This window comes from Canis aureus, chromosome 3 (genome assembly GCF_053574225.1).
Source record: "Canis aureus isolate CA01 chromosome 3, VMU_Caureus_v.1.0, whole genome shotgun sequence".
Taxonomy (NCBI): domain Eukaryota; kingdom Metazoa; phylum Chordata; class Mammalia; order Carnivora; family Canidae; genus Canis; species Canis aureus.
In genome coordinates this window covers 84,193,219-84,211,365 of record NC_135613.1, presented here as the reverse complement: position 1 = coordinate 84,211,365, position 18,147 = coordinate 84,193,219, and the positions used below count along the sequence as shown (strand labels likewise).

The window sequence follows — 18,147 nt, the reverse complement described above, 5'->3', positions numbered from 1 at the left end:
GCAAATGACATATTCAATATACTGAATAACTTACAAAACTCAACACTCAAAGACCAAATAATCCAATTAAAAATGAGCAGAAGATCTGAGCAGACATTTCTTGAAAGAAGACATCCAGATGGCCAACAGACACATGGAAAGATGCTCAACATCACTAATCACCAGGGAAATGAAAATCAAAACTGTAAGATATCACCTCACACCTGTCAGAATGGCTAAAATCAACAACATAAGAAACAACAGTTGTTGGTGAGGATGTGGAAAGAAAGGAACCCTCATGCACTGTTGATGGGAATAGACTGGTGCAGCCACTGTGGAAGACAGTATGGAGGTTCCTCAAAAAGTTAAAAATAGAACTACCATACGATCCAGCAATCGCATTACTGAATGTTTACCCAAAGAATACAAAGATGCCAGTTCAAAGGGATTCATGCACCCCTATATTTATAGCAGCATTAAATAAATACAATAGCCAAAATATGGTAGCAACCCAAGTGTCCATTGATCGATGAATGGATAAAGAAGAGTGGTACACACACACACACACACACACACACACACACACACACAGAGACATGCATACATACAATGGAATATTACTCTGCCATTAAAAGAATGAAATCTTGCCATTCTCCATGACATGGGTGGGACTGGAGAGTATTATGCTAAGTGAAATAAGTCAGAAAAAAAGACAAATACTGTATGATATATCATTCATATGTGGAATTTAAGAAACAAAGGGGAAAAATGAAGAGAGACAAATCAAGAAACTATCAACCCTTAACTCTAGAGAACAAATTGATGGTTACCAGAAGGGAGGTGGGGGGGAGGGTGAAATAGATGATGGGGATTAAGGAGTACACTTGTCAAGATGAGCGCTGGGTGATTAAAATAAAAACTTAAAAAAGAATTGACTCTTACCCATAAGGAGTTTATAATCTAGTGAGGAGCTTGTGAAAGGTTGAATGTCCAGATTGCGATCCTGTATTCACAGAGGGGCTGGCACTTGACCTGGGTCTTTCTTGATTGCCACTTTCAAACTGTCATGAAAATTAGGCAGTCTTACTGGAATCCTAAATTAAAGACTGAAGAAGAAATCTGGGCTAAGTTCCATGATTTCTCAAGAACTAATAACACTGACCTCTGAGTCAGCTGACCTGGGTTCTAGCCCACATTTTGCTATGAATTTACTTTGTGATCTTGAGCAAGATATGTGACTTCTCAGGATCATAAGTTCCTTGTTACAGGATAGTTTGGAGGAGGTAATCTCCACGGCTTCTCCTAATTCTAAAATAACTTTTTGTGTTTGCTCCTAACACATCACAAAAATGAAATGAAAAATGAAAAGGACAGAGTAGGTTCAGACATAGGAGAGAAGTTAAATGGAGCTAAAATAGTGGAGTCACCAAGGAGGACCAGCAGTCACTTCAGCATACATTAGAGCAAGAGGAGCATCTCTGGACTTGAAATGTTGGCTTATTTTTTAAGCAAGAAGGAAAAAAATTTTAATATGTTTTTCCTTCCTTCTGTACTATCTATGACCAAGATGGATGCCAGGCCTCCTACTTCACTCAGCAGTGCTTCTTGTCACATGCAAGGTCTTGCTTCCATTTCCTATAGACTGGTTTTGAAAACCCATCACTTCCCTCAAAACTGAGTTCACTCGACTCTGAGCAAACCTTCCTTCTTCCATGAACATAATAGAGACTATAAGGCACCAATCACATCAATTTCCTCTTCTTCACCTCAAATTCATATACATCCACACCTGTTGTTCTCAAATTCACCCCTCTGATAGGCCAATCTTCCATCTGTGTCCTCTAGGTCTACTCCTATTACTCATGAACTTTTCTCTTTGTTGCCTTCTTCTCTTTGCCTACAACCAGGCCCAAGACTTTTTCCACACAAAATAATAGAAGAAAAAGAAATAAAAATCTGCTCTGACCCTGGATCTCTGAAGAACCACTTTGTATCTTGCTTCCTATTTACTATAGGAATAGGAATAATAAAAATAACATAGCTAATGTATGTAAAAATTATGAAGAATAACTGTGTCCCATGACCCAGCTTAAGAAAGAGAACATTACTAATATCCTTGGAGCTTCCTGTTGACACCTCCTTGATGGCTTCCCCCTTTCTTCCCTCTTGAGTAGTAAGTATCATTTTGAATTCTGTGTTTAGTGTTCACTCACTTTTGTTTTACTATATACTACATACATTTGCTATGTATGTTATCTTCAAATAACATATAGTTTTGCAAACTTTTAAACTATATATATATCTACTAGTGTAGATATACATAGATATACATCTACTAGATGTAATATATATATATATATATATATATATATATATATATATATATTCTCAAAATATGTGGATCTTTTTCTAACCATCTCCCCTAGTCCAGAGCCCAAATGCCTTTGGTACTAGGTTTATTTATTTTTTTAAAACAGATTTTTTTAAATTTATTTATTCATGAGAGAGGCAGAGACATAGGCAGAGGGAGAAGTAGGCTCCCTGTAGGGAACCCGATGCAGAACTCGGTCCCTGGACCAGGATCATGCCCTGAGCCGAAGACCGATGATCAACCACGGAGCCACCCAGGCATCCTGATACTATGTTTATTTACAGATAATTAGAAACAATTTCTAATATTAAAATTTTTGGAAAGTCAGTAATTATTGAACTAAATTACCACTTAAATGAAATTTTCTTTGGATAGAAAGGAATTTGATGGTTTTGTGTAATGCAATCAAACATTGTCAAAATCAGTTAAATTTCTTGGAGGAAACCTGGAAAGACAATTGCTTTCTCCCTTTACTTCTCTTCCTTCACCACCACAACACTGAAAGTGTGTTTGTAGGTGTCACCAAATGATCTCCATATTGTTTCACCAATGGAAATCTTTAAAATATTATCTGAATAGATCCTTCTTGTTCTTGTGATACCTTCTTTAGTTGACACTGTCACTTAGTCACTATTTTTGGAATTTATTGTTTTTGGCTTTCATGATACTATTCTGTCCTCATACTCTTCATCTTCTGTAATTTTCCTCTCCTCTGAAGGGTACTTTTCTTTTCCCTATCTCTTAAACACTAGTAGACTTTGGTCCACTCTTCTTCAGTATATCTCCTTCTTGCAAGAACTCATACACACCCATAGTTCAATTACCACTTGCACGCTCATGACTCTTATCTCTAGTCTTGACCTCTTCCCTGAGTTTCAAACTCACGTATCTAACAACCTGCTGAGCTGACAGACACACACATAAACACACAGATTCTTCATAGACACCTCAAAGTTAACATGTTCCAAACAGAATTCATCATTTTCCTTCCACACCAAATTGGCTTCTCTTCTGTATCTCAGACTCGGGTAATGGCTTAGCACCCAGTCACTCCTAATGTCAGATTCCTACGACTCATCCTAGATACCCCTTCATCTCTCATTCTGCCCCGCAGTGTCCCAATTTCCCAAGAGACTAAGATATTCTGCTTATTTTGCTTCCCCAATTTTTCTCTGTTTCCTTCCTGTTCCTACAATATGACCTCACTTAGGCTCTCATTGTCTTTTGCCTCAGCTACTGCAAAGCCTATAAGTCTGCCATCTATAAATCTTTCTTCCACTCTGCCAGCAGAGTCATCTACCTAAAATGTAAATCTGATCACACCACTATGAAATTTAAAATATTTCATTGAGTAACCACCACACAGATGTAGTCTGCCCTTTTGCATGGCATATGCCCAGAGCCTGCCTCTTGGCCTGTGTCTCTTGAGCCTCATTTCTCCCCACCACAAACCTTACAGTGTACGTTTTGTTCATCCTATTCCCTCCACTTTCTTTTCATTTTTCTTTGGTTGGCTTAACTTTACTCAGTTTTCAGTAGGTGAGCCTTTTCTCCTCTAGAAAGCCTTCTGTGAACCTCCAGGCTGGGCTACTGCCTCACTCCTGCGCTACCGGTAGTACCTTATACATATGTTGATTTTTTTTTATCACTTAGCCTGTCATATGAAAATTATATATTTACATGTCTTACTCACTAGACCATAGGTTCTTCAAGAGCAGAGATCTTATCTACTTCATCTTAAACTTCCCATGGCTTAGCACTAAGCTTGCCATATAATAATAGTTCTTGATCTAAATTGAACTGATTCAACTTAGCTGTAATTTTGAACCATGAGGAAATCCAGTCATTAGTAAGGTTGCTGCTAACATTACTTTTTCCATATAATTTTAGAGCTAGATGAGTCCTTCACAGATCATCTCATACTGTGCCTCCTAGACTGGTGTATGGGTAAGCTGCAAATATCTGGACTCACATTACCAGCAGAGTAATCATCCTGGAATATCAATTTCGCCTCAAGATTTTGGGGAAAGTGATTTTCATATTAAAACAGAGATGTATTTTGGGGTACCATACTCTTTTTAGCATTAAGAAAGACTGTAGCTTATGCCATGCTGTTTCCAGCCAAGCCTCCATGCTATGAGAATACAAGTTCCATGGTGGGTGGTAGCATTTGAGAAACACTAATCTATAGACTACTGTTTTACGATGATCTTGTAGTTTAGCCCTTTTTCTAGAGCTTTCCATATAAAAATAAATCCCAGTGGGAACAAAGCATAGACACAAACTCAACCACAGCCAGAAGAGAGAGCGATTTTTCATTCTGGGCCTGGATTAGTTTAAAAAGATGTCTACGTGATAGGGTAGATCTTCTGAAATGGGTACATCACTGTGCTGTGTGCAAAATACACCAGATGACAGATGAAGGTGGTGATGGAGGGGGGGGTGCAAAAAAACATTGTTAGAACAGAACAAAGAGAAGATTTGGGTCAAAGTAGGGGCCAGATCAAAGAGAGTGGAAGGAAGCAAAGGACAGGACAAGTGAAGCATGAAACATGGGGGGAAAAAGCATTCAAATAGAACTGTGGGTCAAGGGCAGCCCGGGTGGCTCAGCAGTTTAGTGCCGCCTTTGGCCCCAGGGCGTAATCCTGGAGACCCAGGATTGAGTCCCATGTCGGGCTCCCTGCGTGGAGCCTGCTTCTCCCTCTGTCTGTGTCTCTGCCTCTTTCTCTCTCTCTCTCTCTGTTTCTCATGAACAAATAAATATCTTAAAAAAAAAAAAAAAAAAAAAGAACTGTGTGGGTCAAGATAGCACCAGATGTAGGGTGTGTGGTGATGACCCAAGAAATCATTACATCTTTGGTAAAATGATACAGGGAGTTTTCACCCCTGGCAATTCTACCTGAAGTCCTGGTGGAAGATCTTCCCAGTCTCTTTTCCAACACATCCACATATCAAATTCAATGAAGTATCATCTTCCAGAAAAATGACATAAAAGATGTGAAAGAAGCATAGGAAACAGCAAAGGGACCAGTAGGAAGGGTTAAATTAAAATGGGTAATGGAGCCAATTTGATTCAAGCAACATTTATCCAGGGCCTCTTGTGTATCAGCATGGTTCTAGGTGCTAGAGAAACTGAGATTCCAAGGCTCCCTGTTCAGAGGGGGGTCTGCTTCTCCCTCTCCCTCTGCTGCTCCCCTCTGCTCATTCTCCCCCTCTCAGTATATACTGAGAGAGAGTCAGTATATATTACACCGAGCCACCCAGGTGTCCCTAGAATGTAAAAATTTAATACGAGGGTTGGAGGATTAACCAGAACTAAAAGATGAGAGGTTTTTAAAAAATAGCAAAGATAAAGTAAGAGGGCAGATTCAAGAGCTCCAGCATCTAAGGAATACAGAGGAAACTATGCAACAGAAGAAAACAGAGACCTGAAAAATATGATTTTCAGATTGGAAAGGCCTTTAAAGTATCTAAAACAATGACGGGGGTGGGGGGAGCCAAAGCCAATATCAACTAACAACATCATGAAATAGCAAAACATGAGGAATAAACAAAAGAAAACCCTACAAACTTTCAGAGATTAAACAAACAAAATACAAGGGATCAGAAATCAGGATGGCATCAGCTTCTCAACTGAGCAATCAAGAGGTAGAAGAAAGTGGGGCAAAACTTTCAATATTGTCAGGGGAAGTTAATTCCAATTAATATCCTATAACCAGGCAAACCACTAATCAAAAGTGAAGGATGAAAAATGGCATCTCGAATGTACAAAGTCTGAAAAACCAGCCAGGTCCTATGGGGCCTGCATCTTAGATCATTTGGGGAGCCCTCTTTAAGAAAAAGTCATAAAATTAGGGGGATCCCTGGGTGGTGCAGCGGTTTGGCGCCTGCCTTTGGCCCAGGGCGTGATCCTGGAGACCCGGGATCGAGTCCCACGTCGGGCTCCCGGTGCATGGAGCCTGCTCCTCCCTCTGCCTGTGTCTCTGCCTCTCTCTCTCTCTCTTTCTCTGTGTGTGTGTGACTATCATAAGTAAATAAATAAAATAAATAAATAAATAAATAAAAAGAAGTCATAAAATTACAAACACAAACTTGGGTGTAGACGTGAATATTTATTTAGAATGAGAAAAGAAATCACAACAAATGGGAGCCTTAGAGGTTCGTGGATCTTGCTTCTAAAATCTCTTTAGAGGGACGCCTGAGTTGAGCATCTGCCTTTGGCTCCGGTCATGATCCCGGGGTCCTGGGATTGAGTCCCACATCAGGCTTCCTGCATGGAACCTGCTTCTCCCTCTGCCTGTGTCTCTGCCTCCCTCTCTGCATCTCTCAGGAATAAATAAATTCTTAAAAAAATAAATAAATATAAAATCTCTTTAGAAAATTGAAGCAAAAATGCTTCATGGTGGTGACCTGGCTTTTCTTCCCTCCCAGAGGCCCCGTGGGCTTCAGCAGCTTCAGGATAAATTTACCTCTGCCTCCACATACACTTTCTCAGGAAGCTGTGCTCCAGCAAAACTGAACTGAGTGAGAAGGCATGCAATCCAGGAAACAGGAATCCAGTGCAGGTGACAAGGTGGCAGCCAGGGGAGCTCCCAGTGCCACAGGGGCTCAGAAGTACCAGTCCCAGAGAATGGGGGGCTGAGCCAGAGATGCCTCCAAGAAAAGCGAACCAAACTGACTACTTAGTTGAAGCTTTATCGAGAGGAATTTTCCCATCCTGTCAAAACTTGAGGCAGAATTGTAATGAACGCTCAAAAAAACAAAACAAAACAAATAAACAAAAAAAGGAAGCGACTGAAAGAAGAGGTAGCAATGACTGAGTCCAGGGGATAGAAAAAGGCTGTACGAGAAAGGAAGTGTAGAAGTCATGGTTATCACATGGCTGGGGTGTGAATGACCTTTACAGGGTCATAATAATGTAAACACAAAACACAGTTATATCAGAAAAAATTAGGATGTAACTATATTGGGACCTTGCAAGAAAGAGAAGCAAATATGGGGCAAGGATAATGAAGGTATGAGAGAACTACATCCTTATCCTCCCAGGCAGGGGAGGATAGATATTATCCAGAACTGGGAAGAGAAAGAGAAATAGCCAGGACTAGCATGTTACTGGGGAATATGGTGGTAAATATGAGAGAAACGAGGCTGAGAGCATTGAAAATAGCCCCCTCTAGGGAGATAGCTCAGTACAGACTTAGTAAAAACCTTGTTGAACTCGTGACTTTTAAGACTATACATTTATTTCTGTTGACCAACATAGAAAATTAAAAAATAAAGTAAGAGCCTCAAGAGGAATGAGGCAGGAAAGCCTTTGGAAGCACAGTGGAGGTGCCTCTGCTACACCACTCCCCGATTCAACATTTTTCAAATTGTGACCCTGCGACCACCTGCATGCAAATGATCTGGAGTGCTGGTTTGTATAATTCACATTTATAGACTCAGACCTAAACAATCAGCATTTCTTGGGTTGGATTTCAGAATTTATAGTTTAAAACATTTCCTCTACACCCACTGCATGATCCATCCCTCCCCCCCTTTTTTTAGTAAACCAAAGAACAACAATAAAAAGTAAAAATAAAACAGCAGCAACAACCCATGTAGAAAGAAACAAGGAGTCAGGGACTCATGAAACACACTACAGCAGGTACCGCTAGTTGTTTACCCGGTATCCATTCCCTCCTTTTTCCTTAAAAGAATCCCTATTTTGTTAGAGTGGCAACATGGTCACTAAGACACTAGATTTGCTCAGGCTCTCCTACAGTTGGGACCGGCTACGCCACGTAATTCTTATACGAATGAGGTATACGAAGTCTAGTGGGCGGAGCTTTCAAGAATGATATTATTATAAAAACACAGATTCACCTGGCACATGCCTTCTGCCCTTCGTTCCCTCTTCTTCTTCTGCTAAGCCCTCCCTGGGAAGAAGAGGTTCCCGCCCTTCAGGGAGGAGGCAAGCCCCAGCTAAGGATGGTGGTTCCGGAAGACAGAGGCATCTGGCCCAGCCCTGGACCTGCCACCTCTAGACGTCTAGCTATTTGAGAAAAACAAACTCCTCACTTGTTAAGTTACCGTAGTAGGGGTTTCTGTTACTTGCGGCTGAGTGAAGTCCTTAACGACATCTTATACTTGTTCAAATGTTTATTTGATGGGTATCGAACACATTCTATTGAGTGCCTACTACAGGCTCGGTGCTCAGAATAACACAACGCGCCAGACCAAGAGGCTCTTTCCCTCGTAGAAGGTGGAATCCAATCAGAGTCGAAGAATCTACGGTTATTTGGGTCCAGAGGTTCAGGGAGGCTATGGTTTGGGGTCACAGACACCAAAGGAAAAGAGTACATCAAATGGAACCACTTACTTTATATAAGCAGGTCTTATGTAGAGCACCCCCCCCCCCCCTTAGGGACCTCATGCTGGAAGGAGCAGTGGTCTGAACACTGGGAGGCCTGGGTTTGAGCAAAGTAGGTCTGGGTACCTGCTTAGTTTTCCTGTACCTCCCCTTGCTCTTTGGAAAGACAGAAAGATTGGGCTTGACAATATTTCAGGCTATCTTCAGCTCCAAGGTATTCTTGTAGTGACACTGAACAAAGGTGCGCATGACGTCTACCAAACAAGAAGGCTTCTAAATTTAGATTCTAGGAGTTCAACTCAGAGACTATAGTCCATAAACGCTCAGGAGAAACAAATCACAAACACCTCCCATCCCCAGATTAAACGAACAAACAAAAAAAGACACCCTGGGAAGCAGCTTTGGTCTGAGTCCTGCCTCGGCCACTTAACAGCGGGATAACCCCAGCCCAGGTGATACTCAGTCTTTCTAAGTTTCAGTTTCCCCGTTTATGAAATAAGTAATCGCTCTGCTCACAGTGCTGTATGGAAATCGCCTTGTGCTCTCTGTAAGGCCCCCGATGAGCGATACCAGCGAGACATCAATAACGGCTTATGATACCCAAATCCTGCAAGGGACACACGAGTGCGCTTCGGCACCTTCAGCTGAAATTCCTCCTCCCCTAAGGCTGATAGATCTTTTGAGTTTTGTCCTTTCAGGAGTGCAGCCTGTGACCCATTTTCTTTTCACACAGAGAAATCATCTCTGTTTATTCCTAGCCCCCCTCTGCCCCCCAGTAAAGGTTTGGGGGAGAAGACCGGTTAAAAGGGTTAAGGCCAAGTTCAAAGGAAGTGTGGGGATTACAGGATTTACTCGTTGCTTCTAATTGTCCACACTGGATATGGCGAAGTATTGTGCATGATCTAGTTTTTGTCTCGCAACCCGTCTCTAGAAATAAATACAGATTTGAGCTATGTCTCATAGGCACCTATTAGTCGATGACACAGTGGTGACTTCCATTCTCCTACTTATAATTATAAAAAGTTTTGCAATAACAGGAACTTTGGCTATGGGAGTGGTTCTACAGATGGTAAAACTGCCCTTATCCGTTTCCAACAGGCAAATGCGTTTGAGGAAAAGAGATAGTCCTTGGATCATAATCAACCTAGGTAGTATCTGTACTTTGACCCACGAAGCACGGCAGCCGATGTCACCTTGATGACAAGGTGGGGGGGGGGGTGTGTAAGAAAGCAGAAGTCTTTCTTTCTCTTCACCCATTTTCTCTCCGTGACTATCTCAAAGTGCCATTTGCTAAGATTAGGCAAGAGACACAAGCAGCGACTGTAGAGAAACACCCCAAATAGAATCACTGGTGTCACCCTTGAGCTTCGGCAGATGCACCTGGGTGGTCGCAGCCATGGCCCAGCGCAAGGGTGAGGGAGGGACCCACGGGACATAAGGAAGAGTGCGCGGGCGAGGCAGGTGTGTGGTGCTGTCCGCACCTCCGCACCTCCGGTGGAGGAGGCCTGGGGAAATCCAAGTCCTTTGGCAGGAGGTGGGGGCTCGGCCCTCCCACACCCGGCTCCCGCGCCCCGCCGCGGTGCTTCCCTTCGCGCCGCCCGCGCCCTCCCCAAGGCCTCCACTCCCACCCCGCGCGTCTCCCACGGAGTCGGGGGGGGGCCCGGCGGCCTCGGTCGGGATGGGGGGGCCCATCGCCTGGCAGGAGACGGCGACCACCCGCAAGTTCTTCGGCCACGTTAGGAGCCGGGCGGGGCGGGGGGGGCGATGGGGGCGCAGGGCCCGGGGCACAGGCGGGCGGCCAGGGGCGGTGGCTGCTCACGAGTTCCAGGGGCGCGTGTCTCGACGGTGCCCCGTGTGGGCGCGCATCCCTCCCCGTCCGGGGGGCCTCCCCAGGGGCTCACCTTCTGGACCCAGGCGGGGTCGCCTCAGACGGTTTTGAGGTCCAGGGGAACCTCCCCCGACCCTACCCCGCTGCTCCCGCCGCGCCCCCCAGGGAGCCGCGGAGGCTCCACCCCGGCGGGGGGCTCCAGCAGCCGCCGCTCCACGGCGTCGCTCGGCCTCCTGCCCCGGACACGGCTGCGGCGTCGGCGTCGGCCCCGGGGCTCGGGCGACCGACGGCGGCGCCTTCTCACCCCGAGGTCCCGACCCGCGGGGCACGGCCGCCGCCGCCGCCTCCCGACCTCCGGCTGCCCCCGGCCCCTCCGCCCGCCGGCCCCCCCCGCCCTGGCCGAGCCCCCGCCCCACGATCCGGGGCCTCCTACCTTGGCCGGGACCCCCTGCGGGACCCGCCCCGGAGCCCCGAGCCCGCAGCCCGCGGCGGCGTCTCACCTGCGCCCAGCGACGCGCCTTCCGCAGCCGCGCGCCGACTGCTGCGGCCGCCCCGGCAGGTGCGAGCGCCCCGCCCGCCCCGCCCCGCCCCTCCCGCCCCGCCCCGCCCGCCCCTCCGCGCCCCTGCCGGGCCTCCGCGACCCGGCTCCCGCTCCCGGCTCCCGCTCCCGGCTCCCAGAATCCTGGCCTCCCAGCCTCCCGGCACGCGGCTCCCACTCCCGGCCTCCGCTCCCGGCCTCCCAGCCTCCTGCTCCCGACCTCTGCTCTGGGCTCCTGCTCCTGCTCCTGCTCCGTCTCCCAGCTCCCACACCTGGTTCCTGACTCCTGGCTCCCATTCCTGCTCCCAGCTCCTGCCCCCGGCTCTGTTCCCGGCTCCCAGCCTCCTAGCCTCCTGCTCCCGGCCTCCTGCTCCCAGCCTCCACCCCCGGGTCCTGCTCCTGGCTCCCGCTCCTGCTCCTGGCTCCCGCTCCGACTCCAGCTCCCGGCTCCCGCTCCTGGCTCCCGCTCCCGGCTCCCAGCCGCCTGGCCTCCCAGCCTCCTGGCCCTCCAGCCTCTTGCTCCCGGCCTCCTGGCTCCCACTCCCAGCTCCCATCCCGTTCCAGCTCCAGCTCCAGCTCCCGCTCCCGCTCCCGGCTCCCAGCATCCCACTCCCGCCTCCGCTCCCGGCTCCGCTCCCGGCTCCTGTCCTCGGCTCCCGCTCCCGGCTCCGGCCTCACACTCCCGGCCTCCCGGCCTCCTGCTCCCAGCCTCTGCTCCCGACTCCTGCTCCCGCTCCCGGCTCCCACGCCTGGCTCCCGGCTCCCTCCCGGAGTCCGACCTCCCTCCCCCTCCCGCTCCCGCCCCGCCCGCTCTGCCCTCCCCGCCCCCGCCCCCGCCCCCGCCGCCGAGCCCGGCCCCACACGCGCCCCGAGCCCTGCTCCGCCGGGGGTGGGGTCCCGGCACCCAGGGCGGGCGGCGCCCAGCGTGACCCCCGGGAGGCAAGGCGGGGCCGGAGCCTGGGCGGCTGGAGCCCCGGGGCGCAGGGGCTGTTCGGGGGACGCAGCGGCGGCGGCGGCGAGCGGTCCCGGGGCCGTGGGGCAGAGGCCGGCGGGTGTCCCTGCAGCCCGGGCCTTTCCCGCCGCGGCTGCCGCCTCCGTCCCGCGGTCCCAAGCCCTATGGCCACTGCGGACTCCGGTTGTTTGAAACATTGAGTTCGCGTGTCAATCAATGAAGATAAATAAATACAGGCTTGATTTCGCATCCCTCCCCCCCTCCGCCCCCAAACAAAAACCATACAAAAGCTCAGGGTCACGTAGGTCCTTCCTCCGCGCATCCTCCAGGTGTGGCGCCCGCGGGCCGCAGGCTCTGGGTGCTGGGGACCCAGCGCGAGGAAGTCCCTGCGGGGGGGAGGGGGGGGCTGGCCCCCCCGAAGACACCCCAGCTCGGGTTGTAGACCCTGGGCCTCGGCGCCCGCAGCTGCGAGTTACGGGGCTGCCCCGCTCTTAGTCCCCCTGGAAGTTACAGGCCCCCCTTAGCGGGAGCCAGGGCCCCGCTTCGCACCTACTGACCGGAGTCTGGGGAGGACCGAGGGCAGAAGGACCTGCTGCTCAGGGTACTTCGGTGCGCAGAGAAGTCAGGGTCCAGGACCTCCCTTCCAGAGCCCACAGGCCTTCCAGCTTATTCCATCGTGGTCCCTGCTGGAGAACAAGAAAGGCTTCAGGGAAGATGCTCTATGTGGGTCTGAAAGAAAGGCAACAGATATGCAGGATACAGGAGCAGCAGGGCAGGGCCGGGATCCCAAATACAGCTCCTTTTGATCACATAGCTTTTCTTTCCTATAAAGTCGAAGGGAGGCACTTGCGAGAATAAAGCATCTTTCCTCTGTAACAGCAGGGCGAACGAGGCCGGTGGAAGAGCAGGGCGAGAGCGCCCCGGCAGCCCCAGGGTAAGGGCCCCGCGCCCCTGCCAGAGCACCACTTGGATTTCCTATCAACTTGGGAGTTTATTTAACCACCAGGCCTCATCTTGGCACTTGCTCATGTCCACTGTTTTTGAGAAGGTGGAGTCCCGGATGTCTGTTACCCAGGGAGACTGTCCCCTGTCGCTAGCTCCCTGCAAGGGCCAGGCTCTCTCTTGAGTGACGTTTTCCTCTAAGGCTTTGAGGATGAGACAGGCCTGTGACCTCTCTCAGTTGTAGTTACTGGTGGGTAGAGATGCTTCTTCTTCTTCTTCTTCTTCTTCTTCTTCTTCTTCTTCTTCTTCTTCTTCTTCTTTAAAAACCCTTTATTTATTTATTTGAGAGAAAGAGAGAGTGAGAGAGCGAGCACAAGCGGCGGGGGAGGGAGATGCAGTGGGAGAAGCAGACTCCCCGATGAGCAGGGAGCTGGATGCCAGGCTGATCCCAGGACCCCAGGGTCAGGGCTTGAGCCGAAGGTGGCCACTGAACCCACTGAGCCACCCAGGTGCCTGCCAAGTGCCAGGACAAACTAGTTTTTACAAAGTAAGTTAGGCTGTCTTTAACTTGGTCTGTGAGAATAACACAAATCAAGTAGCTTAAACAGTTAACAAAAGATAAATTACTAATATATCAACAGCCACAAATGAATACCAAACAGCTACCAATTATGAGAAAGCCATTTAATATAACAATGAAACAGATTAGTGTCTAGAAACAGATCCAAGTGTATGTGGGTCTTGATAAACACAAAGATGGCTTCCTCTTATTTTATTTTATTTTATTTTATTTTATTTTATTATTTTATATTTTATTTGACAGAGAGAGAGACAGAGAGAGACAGAGAGCACAAGCAGGGGGAGCTGCAGGTGAGGGAGAGGGAGAAGCAGGGTCCCCTGGCAGCAGGAAGCCAGATGCAGGCCTCCATCCCAGGACCCTGGGACCATGACCTGAGCTGAAGGCAGATGCCGACCTGACTGAGCCACCCAGGTGCCCCCACAAGGATGGCTTTTAATTCAATGGGAAATTGTTTACTTTATAAATATTGCTGGCATAATGGACTATTCTTTTGGAAGATCTTATAGGCTTGCTCATTATCCAATCTTTTACTCTGTTAGTGTCTATGGATGCAAAAAGTTTTAATTTTGATAAAATTCAATTTTCTAAAAAAAAAAATTCAATATTCTATTTTTGCTTTTGTTGCCTATGCTCTTGATGTCATACCGAAGAAATCACTGCCAAATTCAATGTCATGAAGATTTCCCCTTACGTTCTCTTTTAAGAGTTGTATAGTATTAGCTCTTATGTTTGAATCTTTTATTCATGTTGACTTAATTTTTGTATATGGTGTTAGGTAAGGATATAACTTCATTTTTTAAAAAGATTTTATTTATTCATGTGAGACAGAGAGGCAGAGGGAGAAGCAGGCTCCCTGTGTGGAGCCCGATACAGGACTCGATCCTGGGACCCCGGGACCCCTGCCCTGAGCTGAAGGCAGATGCTCAACCGCTGAGCCCCCAGGTGTCCTTAACTTCATTCTTTTACGTGTGGATATCTAGTTTTCCCAGCACCATTTGTTGAAAAGATTGTCCTTTCCCCATTGAATCATCTTGGCAGTCTTGTAAGAAAAAAAAGATCACTTGACCTTATATGCAAGGGTTTATTTCTGGGATCTCTGTTTTTACACTGAATGCTTGTCTTTGTGCCAGTACCACACTGTTTTGATTATTGTCACTTTGTAGTGAATTTCAGGTCAGGAAGTATGAGTCTTCCAAATTTGTCCTTTTCAAGATTGTTTTGGTTATTTGGGATACTTGAGATTCCATATGAGTTGTAGGATGAATTTTTCTATGCCTACAAAAAAAAAAAAAGAAAAAATCTTTGGGATTTTGTTAGGGATTGCACTGACTTTGTAGGTTGTTTTGGGTAGTATTAAAATTGTCTTCCAATCCATGAACACAAAGTGTCTTTCCACTTTATGCTTTATTTAATTCCTTTCAGGGATTTTTTGTAGTTTTCAGTGACATGGCTGTCACCTTCTTCTTGTTTTTTGTGAAGGGGTGTTGAGGTGGTTTCTTTCTATTCCCAGTTTGTTGAGTGTTTCTTGTGAAGGCATGTTGAATTTTCTGCATTCATTGAGATGATCCTATCACGTTTTTTCACCTTTCCTTCTGTTATTGTGGTGTATTACATCGACTGGTTTTCATATGTTGAACTACCCTTGCATTTCAGGAATAAGTTCCGTTTGGTTACGCCATATAATCCTTTTGATATGCTGTTGAAGTCTATTTGTTAGTATTTTTAAAAATTTTATTTATTCATGACACACACACACACACACACACACACACAGAGAGGCAGAGACACAGGCAGAGGGAGAAGCAGGCCTCATACAGGAAGCCCGGTGTGGGACTCGATCCCAGGACTCCAGGCTCACACCCTGAGCCGAAAGCAGGCGCTCAACCACTGAGCCACCCAGGTGTTCCCCCGACCTCTTTTTAAAAAAGATTTTATTTATTTGAGAGAGAGAGAGAGAGATAGTGAGAGAGCACAAATCGGGGGTGGGGAGAGAAGGAGCAGACTCTCTGTTGAGCAGGGAGCCCGACGTGGGGCTTGATCCCAGGACCCTGAGATCATGACCTGAGCTGAAGGCAGACACTTAACCCACTGAACCACTTAACCCCACTGCAATTGTTCTCTTATAATCCTTTTTTATTTCTGTAGACTGGGTAGTAATGCCCCCACTTGCATTTCAGATTTTAGTGATTTGAGGCTTCTCTTTTTTCTCTTAATCTAGCTAAAGATTTGTCAATTTTGTTAATCTTTTTGAAAAACTAACTTTCGATCTCCTTAATTTCCTGGTCTCTATTTTACTTATCTCTGCTGTGATTTTTATTACTTTCTTCCTCCTGCTACCACCGGGCTTATTTTCTTGTCTTTCTAGTTCCTTGAGTGGTTAAGCTAGATTGTTTTTTTTTGTTTTTTTTTAAGCTAGATTGTTAATTTGAGATCTTGATTTTAGTGTAAGCATTCCCAGCTGTAAATTTCCCACTTAGGACCATTTTTGTTGCATCCCCTAAGTTTTAGTGTGTTGTTTTCATTCTCATTTATCTCTAAGTATTTCCTAACTTCTCTTGTGATTTCTTCTTTGACCCATGGAGAGTTTAAGGCTGTGTTGCTCATTTTCCCACAAATTGGTGAATTTTCGAGTTTTCTCCCATTACTGGAATTCCAACTTCACAGGGGACAGTCTCCCTGGGTAACAGACATCCGGGACTCCACCTTCTCAAAAACAGTGGACATGAGCAAGTGCCAAGATGAGGCCTGGTGGTTAAATAAACTCCCAAGTTGATAGGAAATCCAAGTGGTGCTCTGGCAGGGGCGCGGGGCCCTTACCCTGGGGCTGCCGGGGCGCTCTCGCCCTGCTCTTCCACCGGCCTCGTTCGCCCTGCTGTTACAGAGGAAAGATGCTTTATTCTCGCAAGTGCCTCCCTTCGACTTTATAGGAAAGAAAAGCTATGTGATCAAAAGGAGCTGTATTTGGGATCCCGGCCCTGCCCCGCTGCTCCTGTATCCTGCATATCTGTTGCCTTTCTTGCAGACCCACATAGAGCATCTTCCCTGAAGCCTTTCTTGTTCTCCAGCAGGGACCACGATGGAATAAGCTGGAAGGCCTGTGGGCTCTGGAAGGGAGGTCCTGGACCCTGACTTCTCTGCGCACCGAAGTACCCTGAGCAGCAGGTCCTTCTGCCCTCGGTCCTCCCCAGACTCCGGTCAGTAGGTACGAAGTGGGGCTCTGGCTCCCGCTAAGGGGGGCCTGTAACTTCCAGGGGGACTAAGAGCGGGGCAGCCCGGTAACTCGCAGCTGGGGGCGCCGAGGCCCTTGCAACTTCACCCTGTTGCATTCAGAGAAGCTACTTTTTACGTGCGGATATCTAGTTTTCCCAGCACCATTTGTTGAAAGACTCCTAACTCTGGGAAACGAACTAGGGGTGGTGGAAGGGGAGGAGGGTGGGGAGTGGGGGTGAGTGGGTGACGGGCACTGAGGGGGACACTTGATGGGATGAGCACTGGGTGTTATTCTGTATGTTGGTAAATTAAACACCAATAAAAAATTAATTTATTAAAAAAAAAGATTGTCCTTTCCCCTTTGAATCATCTTGGCAGTCTTGTAAGAAAAAAAACCACTTGACCTTATATGCAACATCCTGCCCACTGTGTCTTGGTCTCAGAGTCAGCCAGGACCCCCCAGCACAGCACTGGGTGGAATGAGGCTTTACTTGTGCAGAGAAGAGCAGAGCGAGCTCAGGTCTAACAGTCCTGGGTCCCCTCCAGCCCCGGCGGCCCATGTAGGGCAGCTGGTCGATCCGCACCCCTCTCACGCCAGCGCAGAAGGACCCCAGCTCCTCTGCCAGAGAAGGGGGGAATGGAAGGCTGGGGGTGCCTGGGGGGCACCGATGCACAGTCTTAAGCAGAACAAAGGGGCACAGGCTGCGTTTGGAGCAGGGAAACATTTCCGCACAAGGCTGTAAGCCCAACACGTTTGTGTGGGCCCTCTGTCTCTTGTTCCATCTTTATGGGGCCTTGTGGGGTTGGAAGGCTGCACGTGAGACTGCCTTTCCTTAGCCTCCACCCCTTGGTCCTCACCCGGCCACTGAAACAGCAGATGAAACCTATCAAATCCAGCAGGACCATTGCCCATCTTGAATTTGGAGGTGAAGTCGGGTCCCCTGAGGCCCCTAAATCGCCTATTATGTGGCTGTGCTTTGCTGTCTCTCTGTCATTTTGAGACAGCATCTTACTAGGGTCATTAGGAGGACCAGACCCAAGAGGGTGGCCAGGCCTTAACCAGGATGGTCCTCAACTGGGACCTTAGGTACTTGTGTTATTTCAACTAAAGACGTGAAAGAGTTAGTCTGGGGGGACCTGCGAGCTGGTAACCATTCCATCTGCGCCTGGATTTTCTACAGTGTGGTTTCCGCCTTCCCTGAATTAATTGATATTACGCAGCGAGAGGCCTTGGCGATCGCACAGCCGCGCCCTGTTCCATCACCACTGGGGCGAGTGAGCTCGCTGAGCCGAGCGTGGGGAGTAGAGCTGACTGTCTCTGCCGGAGCTGACGGCAGCTGCTGACCATTTTTTTCAGGACATAATTGCCTGTGCCAGGTATGAGGACACAGCAGA

At 47.9% G+C, this 18,147-nt stretch overlaps 1 protein-coding gene across 4 annotated transcripts in view; it reads right to left on the bottom strand.

The window, feature by feature from the left end:
* TMEM45B (transmembrane protein 45B) overlaps positions 1 to 18,147 on the bottom strand; it is a 48,295-nt gene that overhangs the window by 20,582 nt on the left and 9,566 nt on the right. Inside the window, exon 2 of one of the 4 annotated variants that reach the window (XM_077894180.1) lies at positions 12,578 to 12,706. The gene's annotated coding sequence lies outside the window, so the exon portion shown is untranslated. Of the gene's footprint in view, positions 1 to 921; positions 1,064 to 10,963; positions 11,099 to 12,577; positions 12,707 to 18,147 lie in introns of those variants that run through there. The other 3 variants (XM_077894176.1, XM_077894178.1, XM_077894179.1) reach the window with 3 other exon arrangements.